At 45.9% G+C, this 9,562-nt stretch overlaps 1 non-coding gene across 1 annotated transcript; it reads right to left on the reverse strand.

The window, feature by feature from the left end:
• Nucleotides 1-3,927: 3,927 nt before the first annotated feature.
• Trnap-cgg lies at nucleotides 3,928-4,002 on the reverse strand. The gene has a single exon. It is a non-coding gene; the product is annotated as a tRNA-Pro (tRNA).
• Nucleotides 4,003-9,562: the final 5,560 nt, after the last annotated feature.

Raw genomic sequence — 9,562 nt, forward strand, 5'->3', positions numbered from 1 at the left:
CAATAAGGAATAGCGCAGTAGGCAGTACAGTTGAAGAGAAATGGACATCTCTAAAAAGGGCATCACAGAAGTTGGGAAGGAAAACATAGGTACAAAGAAGGTAGCTGCGAAGAAACCGTGGGTAACAGAAGAAATACTTCAGTTGATTGATGAAAGGAGGAAGTACAAACATGTTCCGGGAAAATTAGGAATACAGAAATACAAGTCGCTGAGGAATGAAATAAATAGGAAGTGCAGGGAAGCTAAGACGAAATGGCTGCAGGAAAAATGTGAAGACATCGAAAAGATATGATTGTCGGAAGGACAGACTCAGCATACAGGAAAGTCAAAACAACCTTTGGTGACATTAAAAGCAACGGTGGTAACATTAAGAGTGCAACGGGAATTCCACTGTTAAATGCAGAGGAGAGAGCAGATAGGTGGAAAGAATACACTGAAAGCCTCTATGAGGGTGAAGATTTGTGTGATGTGATAGAAGAAGAAACCGGAGTCAATTTAGAAGAGATAGGGGATCCAGTATTAGAATCGGAATTTAAAAGAGCTTTGGAGGATTTACGGTCAAATAAGCCAGAAGGGATAGATAGCATTCCGTCAGAATTTCTAAAATCATTGGGGGAAGTGGCAACAAAACGACTATTGACGTTGGTGTGTAGAATATATGAGTCTGGCGACATACCATCTGACTTTTGGAAAAGCATCATCCACACAATTCCGAAGACGGCAAGAGCTGACAAGTGCGAGAATTATCGCACAATCAGCTTAACAGCTGCTTACAAGACTAATATACAGAAGAATGGAAAAGAAAATTGAGAATGCGCTAGGTGACGATCAGTTTGGCTTTAGGAAAGGTAAAGGGACGAGAGAGGCAATTCTGACTTTACGGCTAATAATGGAAGCAAGGCTAAAGAAAAATCAAGACACTTTCATAGAATTTGTCGGCCTGGAAAAAGCGTTCGACAATATAAAATGGTGCAAGCTGTTCGAGATTCTGAAAAAAGTAGGGGTAAGCTATAGGGAGAGACGGGTCATATACAATATGTACAACAACCAAGAGGGAATAATAAGAGTGGACGATCAAGAACGAAGTGCTCGTATTAAGAAGGGTGTAAGACAAGGCTGTAGCCTTTCACCCCTACTCTTCAATCTGTACATCGAGGAAGCAATGATGGAAATAAAAGAAAGGTTCAGGAGTGGAACTAAAATACAAGGTGAAAGGATATCAATGATACGATTCGGTGATGACATTGCTATCCTGAGTGAAAGCGAAGAAGAATTAAATGATCTGCTGAATGGAATGAACAGTCTAATGAGTACACAGTAAAGTTTGGGAGTAAATCGGAGAAAGACGAAGGTAATGAGAAGTAGTAGAAATGAGAACAGAGAGAAACTTAACATCAGGATTGATGGTCACGAAGTCACTGAAGTTAAAGAATTCTGCTAAATAGGCAGTAAATTAACCAATGACGGACGGAGCAAGGAGGACATCAAAAGCAAACTCGCCCGGCAAAAAGGCATTTCTGGCCAAGAGAAGTCTACTAATATCAAATACCGGCCTTAATTTGAGGAAGAAATTTCTGAGGATGTACGTCTGGAGTACGGCATTGTATGGTAGTGAAACATGGACTGTGGGAAAACCGGAACAAAAGAGAATCGAAGCATTTGAGATATGGTGCTATAGGCGAATGTTGAAAATTAGGTGGACTGATAAGGTAAGGAATGAGGAGGTTCTACGCACAATCGGAGAGGAAAGAAATATGTGGAAAACACTGATAAGGAGAAGGGACAGGATGATAGGACATCTGATAAGACATGAGGGAATGACTTCCATGGTGCTAGAGGGAGCTGTAGAGGGCAAAAACTGTAGAGGAAGACAGAGATTGGAATGTCATGCAAATAATTGAGAACGTAGGTTGCAAGTGCTACTCTGAGATGAAGAGGTTAGCACAGGAAAGGAATTCGTGGCGGACCGCATCAAACCAGTCAGTAGACTGATGAAAAAAAAAAAAAAAAAAAAAAAAACAACTCCATGGCGTAGGGAAGAGCCCCCTCTTGGCGTCTTCCATCTTCAGCCACCTATCCTACTAAATTTCAATTTTTCATAAGAACCATATACCAAGTACAATGAACGGTGAACGAGTAAAAAACGGTTCCCAAAAAAGAGCGATCACCATTGAACTAGTTCCCAAGGATGATCGACTCTGCTCATCTCTGTCTCACATCACTCCTACTGCACACGTCCCATACCATTACAGCGCTTCCACCAGTTTGCCTGCTGGCATGATGCATTCGTGAGGTTGTCTCCATATCCGCACACGTCCGTCCGCTCGATACAATTTGAAACGAGACTTGTCCGACCAGGCAACATGTTTCTAGTCATCAACAGTCCAATGTCGGTGTTGACGGGCCAAGCTTTGTGTAGTGCAGTCATCAAGGGTACACGAGTGGGCCTTCTGTTCCGGAAGCCTATATCGATGATGTTTCGCCGAGTGGTTCGCTCACTGACATTTGTTGATGGCCCAGCATTGATTTCTGCAGCAATTTGCGGAAGGTTTGTATTTCTGTCACGTTGCACGAGTCTCTTCAGTCGTCGTTGGTCCTGTTCTTGCAGGATCTTTTTCCGGCCACAGCGATGTCGGAGATTTGATATTTTACCGGATTCCTGGTATTCACGGAACACTCGTGAAATAGTCGTACGGGAAAATCGTCAGTTCATCGCTACCTCTGAGATACTGTGTCCCATCGCTCGTGCGTCGACTGTGGCAACACGTTCAAACTCACTTAAATCTTTATAATGAACCACAACTGCACCGATGTCTTATATAGGTGTTGCCCACTGCAGCGTCGTATTCTGGCTGCTTACATATCTCCGTATTTGAATACTCAAGCCTATATCAGTTTCTTTGTATATGTATGTGGTACAGGGAGCTATTACAGAATACCGCAGAGTGACAGATGGCGTGGCTGGGCAAAATTTTCAGCCTTGGGGATAGAAATGCTTGGAAAAGTGAAATACTTACTACATAATTTCTGTCCTTGGTCCATTTTTCGTAATTCTTCCGTCAGATATGCTACTAAGATATTAATTTACCTGATAGTAGCAATTTCTTGTAAAACATTGGTACACTGCTAGAATATAACTGAATAAAATGTTGGGGGGATAGTCGAAGAGAAAATCACAGGTCTTCTTCTAAATGCGAACTCGGAACCTCTTATGAACACCCGAGTGCCGCGATAAGGACCGCATACAATAGTAAGTGTTGTATACCAGAAGGGAGCCACAACCAAAGGAAATTTATTGAAACTGAAATAAAGACACTTTTTTATTCGAGAGATGGTGCTCCTGTCGACACGGTTAATGCAATAATATATGGAATGAGGCTGAAAGTTTGTATCGCTTGCTGGCATGACTGATGATGGATAAGTCTCTGAGTGTCAGTATATCTGACATTAGTCAGAACCTGGGAGCCTGAACTGTCCGGCATTTAATCTGCAAATACTTATTGTTGTGGACTGGCAAGACAGCCAATCCACAGTGACGGGTAACCGAAAGGCACGCGCTTAAACTCACGCAGGCTGGCGTGAGGTATGCTTCATTAGATACATAGCAAAGGATAAATGGCGCCTTGCTAGGTCGTAGCAATTGACTTAGATGAAGGCTATGCTAACTATCGTCTCTGAAAATGAGAGCGTAATTCTGAGTGAACCTTTCCTAGCAACGTCGGCTGTACAACTGGGGCGAGTGCTATTAAGTCTCTCTAGAACTGCCGTGTGGTGGCGCTCGGTCTGCTATCACTGACAGTGGCGACACGCGGGTCCGACGTATACTAACGGACCGCGGCCGATTTAAAAGCTACCACCTTGCAAGTGTGGTGTCTGGCGGTAACGCCACACTTATCTAGCTGAAACTTCCTGGCAGATTAAAACTGTGTGCCCGACCGAGACTCGAACTCGGGACCTTTGCCTTCCGCGGGCAAGTGCTCTACCAACTGAGCTACCGAAGCACGACTCACACCCGGTACTCACAGCTTTACTTCTGCCAGTACCTCGTCTCCTACCTTCCAAACTTTACAGAAGCTCTCCTGCGAGGTCCCGAGTTCGAGTCTCGATTGGGCACACAGTTTTAATCTGCCAGGATGTTTCATATCAGCGCACACTCCGCTGCAGAGTGAAAATCTCATTCTGGAAACATCCCCCAGGCTGTGGCTAAGCTATGTCTCCGCAATATCCTTTCTTTCAGGAGCGCTAGTTCTGCAAGGTTCGCAGGAGAGCTTCTGTAAAGTTTGGAAGGTAGGAGACGAGGTACTGGCAGAAGTAAAGCTGTGAGTACCGGGTGTGAGTCGTGCTTCGGTAGCTCAGTTGGAAGAGCACTTGGCCGCGAAAGGCAAAGGTCCCGAGTTCGAGTCTCGGTCGAGCACACAGTTTTAATCTGCCAGGAAGTTTCATATCAGCGCACACTCCGCTGCAGAGTGAAAATCTCATTCTGGACTTATCTAGCTGTTATTCAGTGCGAATGACATCTTACATCGAAGAAGTTCAGAGATGCGCTGCTACGATAGTAACATATCAGTATAGCCTATGTCAAAGTGTAACACATATGCAAGAACAATGAATATCCTTTTACGAATGGTGAAATTGTTCTCGGGAAACACTCTTGTATAAATTTTAGGAATTTGTATTCCAAGGAGCAACAATTGTGCAAGCTACATTCATACTTCACATGAGGGTCACGATAAATGCCGTTACTTCGCTTGGAGGAGTGTCAACGTCTTCTTCCACTCATGCTTACTGCTAATGCGTACTTGATATTCCTATAAAGCGTATTGGATCCGTTCTCGCCGCTGAATGTCCAGCGGGAAATGTGGTTTCAGCATCATGATGCACCACCTTACTTCTCAGTTGTGGTTCGGAGACGATACGGTGAAAGATGAAAAGGCCTAGGTGGTCCAACCGCGTGGCTACCGCGATCGTCAGATTTAACTCATACGGACTACTTCTTGTGGGTTCGTATGCCAAGCTTAATATAGGAGACACCTGTCCGGACTGTAGTGGCGTAGCAAGACAGCCACGCCACTCGGAAGTGGCCGAAAGGCACGCGTTAAGCTCACGCAGATTGGCGTGAGGTCTGGAACAGGACAATGTCTTGAGAATTGCAATAAAGCACGAAAATCTTGTAATACTTAACTTTAATCCACATTTGTAGACATCGCTCTTGACGATACATGCTTCATAATATTAATTATCAATTGAATACGGCGCCTTGCTAGGTCGTAGCAAATGTAGCTGAAGGCTATGCTAACTATCGTCTCGGCAAATGAGAGCGTATTTGTCAGTGAACCATTGCTATGAACGTCGGCTGTACAACTGGGGCGAGTGCTAGTAACTCTCTCTAGACCTGCCGTGTGGAGGCGCTCGGTCTGCAATTACTGACAGTGGCGACACGCGGGTCCGACGTATACTAATGGACCGCGGCCGATTTAAAAGCTACCACCTAGCAAGTGTGGTGTCTGGCGGTGACACCACACAGACAGAGGAAAATCTCCTCGCACGAGTTCTGGCCGCTGCACTAAACACTGAAGAGCCACAAGGTGGGATGGAGAGAGTGAGTGAGAACATACTTCGGAGATGCAATGTCTGTAACAACATTGGTGGTCGCCCCATCGATCCGCTGTTGTAATGTATCAGTACAGTTCTGTACTTACAATATGCTGCGTTCTTATTTGTTTGGGAAAATGTAAACCCTTAATGTTTAATGTTAATTATTCACGGCTGTTTTCTTCGTAAACCGCTTTTGAAATGAAGTTTGATTTCAGACTATCTCGATCACAAATGTAACTATATCCACTCATGCTCATAATTTAAGGCTATTTGCAGAATGTTGCGCCATACAACGTGACACTATACAAAACTGGGTCTAATAGCATAAGCACATAGGGAACATACACGACACAGATCTGTAAGTCCACGGTATTATATGTGGTCGTGCATTATCCTGCTGAAATGCGGGGTTTCGCAGGGATCGAATGATGGGTAGAGCCACGGGTCGTAACACATCTGAAATGTAACGTCCGCTATTCAAAGTGCCGTCAATGCGAACTAGAGGTGACCGAGATGTGTAACCAATGGCACCCCATACCATCACACCGTGTGATACGCCAGTATGGCGGTGACAAATACACGCATCCAATGGGCATTCACCGCGATGTCGCCCAACACGGATGCGACCATCATGATGCTTATAACACAACCAGAATTCATCCGAAAAAATGCCTTTTTGCCATTCGTGCACCCAGGTTTGTCGTTGGCGCTCCTGTCTGAGATACAGCATCAAGGGTAACCGCAGCCCTGATCTCAGAGCTAATAGTCTATGCTACTGCAAACGTCGTCGAACTGTTCGTGCAGATAGTTGTTGTCTTGCAGACGTCCCCATCTGTTGATTCAGGGATCGAGGCATGGCTGCACAATGCGTTACAGCAATGCGGATAAGATGTCTGTCATCTCGACTGCTAGTGATACGAGGCCGTTGGGATCCAGCACGGTGTTCCGTATTACCCTCCTGTTCCCAGAGATTCCATATTCTGCTAACAGTCATAGGATCTCGACCTACGCGAGCAGCAATATCGCGATACGATAAACCGCAATCGAGATAGGCTGCAATCCGAGCTTTATCATAGTCGGAAAGGTAATGGTACGCATTTCTCCTCCTTACACGTAGCATCACAACAACGTTTCACCAAGCAACACCGGTCAACTGGTGTTTGCGTATGAGAAATCGGTTGGAAACTTTCCTGATGTCGGCACGTTGTAGGTGTCGCCACCGGCGCCACCCTTGTGTGAATGCTCTGAAAAGCTAATCATTTGCATATCACAGCATCTTCTTCCTGTCGGTTACATTTCGCGTCTGCAGCACGTCATCTTCGTGGTGTAGCAATCTTAATGGCAAGTAGTGTATATCTCGATTATTTATGTAAATATTTTTTGACGGTTATGTTCTAAAGAATACTATGTTAAAGAATTTTTGTTTGGAAAAATTGAAGCAACGTTTGATTTGGATTATCTCGATCGTGTATGATGTTAATTATTCGTAACTCTTTTCTCACAAAGTTTCCGAATTACCAGAATGGCCATTTCATCATAAGACCGTGCCGGAGTAATCTGGTCGTAAGGACAGCACCTCCCCAAATGCTGCTCTCCATCCGACGAGTATTAACCCCTAATTTAGCGCGAGATGTTGCAGCGGCACGCACGTTCTTTTCGGCTGGCGATGCGTTTCCGTGAGACGCGGCGTTGCGTTGTTTTACGACTGCCACTCGGCGCTCGCAGCGTGGGCCCACCCGCCCCGCCGCAGAGACAAACTGGCTGCCTGGCGCGCCGCCGCAGCCACAGCACAGCACACCACGTCACACCGAGCCCACCCTCCCACGCCGCCTGCCGGGCCGGCAGCCCGCACCGCACGGCAGCGCGCCACTGCAGTGCCAGGCACCGGCGGCTCCACTTTTAATGACTCCAATTTGCCGCGCAGCCACTTTTACGAGTATTCCAGACAGGCGACCAGTTTACGTTACGACTGTAGCGGGCCGTGACTGGCGTTCTAGGCGCAGGCGCAGACGCAGCCGTCTAGCCGCAGGCTGGTCCCCGGCTTAACCGCGGGGATTCCCCGCCGGGGTAAGGCCCGCGTTACGTTTACTAGCGGTCCGCGACGACTAACGAGGCACCCTTTCGCGCTTCTATATTCCCGGCTTTGCTACCCTGCATTTAGGGCGAGCTAAGACGCTGAGATTTTCTAGTCCTGCGAGTATTTCATCCCCTATCGTGCCTTGAGCAGCTTGTACATTAATACGAACTCCATTTATTTTACATCTACAGGTTAATTTTTCTACATGGCGGCAAATGAAATGGAACGATCACTGAGAAGATAAGAAGCAAGAAAGGTCGATGATGCTCTTCCCTAGAAAGCTTCTGGGTAATGTAGTCATCTTGATACAAGAACTGAACCATTTTAAAGCTGTTTTTAATGAAACTTTTTGTATATACCCACAAATATGTCGTTCCATTCCGTCTGAACCCGCAGTGGAACCATTAGAGGATACTTGTAGATCTGTTAATTTTTTTACCTTTTACTGGGAGTGAATCCTCGAAAATTTCAAGCATTTTAAGGCGAAATTACATCAAAAGTGTATTCTTGGCACCAGCTAAGATTAGACGTCTCCATGGATACAGTAAAGGATGACCTGGAACTGAGGTATCCCGGATGTGGGATGGCTTACGACAGGCCAATCAAAATTGTCGTTAATCAAAACTGTTGTACTTACCAACAAATATGTCGTGCTACTCCGTTTGAACCGGCAGTGAAACCATTAGGGAATATTTGTGGATCTGTTACATTTTTTACCTGTTACTGGGAGAAATCCTCGAAAACTTGAAGAATCTTAAGACGAAATGACATCAAAAGTATATACTTGCGACCAGCTAAGACTAGACGATTCCATGGATACAGTAAACGATGACCTGGGACTGAGGAACTAGAATATGGGACGGCTTACGCTAGGCATCCTACCCATAATATTCAGTACCGATGTGTTCAATACCATCGTCACACTCGTTTGCTCCGGCCAGAGAAATCCGCATTGGCAGAACACTGTCTTAACGAGGGACATAATATGATCTATAATGACACACAAGTACACTACTGGCCATTAAAATTGCTACACCACGAAGATGACGTGCTACAGACGCGAAATTTATCCAACAGGAAGAAGATGCTGTGATATGCAAATGATTAGCTTTTCAGAGCATTCACACAAGGTTGGCGCCGGTGGCGACACCTACAACGTGCTGACATGAGGAAAGTTTCCAACCGATTTCTCATACACAAACAGCAGTTGACCGGCGTTGCCTGGTGAAACGTTGCTGTGATGACTCGTGTAAGGAGGAGAAATGCGCACCATCACGTTTCCGACTTTGATAAAGGTCGGATTGTGGCCTATCGCGATTGCGGTTTATCGTATCGCGACATTGCTGCTCCCGTTGGTCGAGGTCCTATGACTGTTAGCAGAATATGGAATCGCTGGGTTCAGGAGGGTAATACAGAACCCCGTGCTCCATCCCAACTGCCTCGTATCACTAGCAAACGAGATGACAGGCATCTTATCCGCATAGCTGTAACAGATCGTGCAGCCACGTCTCGATCCCTGAGTCAACAGATGGGGACGTTTGCAAGACAACAACCATCTGCACGAACAGTTCGACGACGTTTGCAACAATATGGACTATCAGTTCGGAGACCATGGCTGCGGTTACCATTGACGCTGCATTACAGACAGGAGCGCTTGCGATGGTGTAGTCAACGACGAACCTGGGTGCACGAATGGCGAAACGTCAGTTTTTCGGATGAATCCAGGTTCTGTTTACAGCATCATGATGGTCGCATCCGTGTTTGGTGACATCGTGGTGAACGCACATTGGAACCGTGTATTCGTCATCGCCATACTGACGTATTACCCGGCGTGATGGTATAGGGTGCCATTGGTTACACGCCTAGATCACCTCTTGATCGCATTGACGG

This window comes from Schistocerca americana, chromosome 4 (genome assembly GCF_021461395.2).
Source record: "Schistocerca americana isolate TAMUIC-IGC-003095 chromosome 4, iqSchAmer2.1, whole genome shotgun sequence".
NCBI lineage: Eukaryota > Metazoa > Arthropoda > Insecta > Orthoptera > Acrididae > Schistocerca > Schistocerca americana.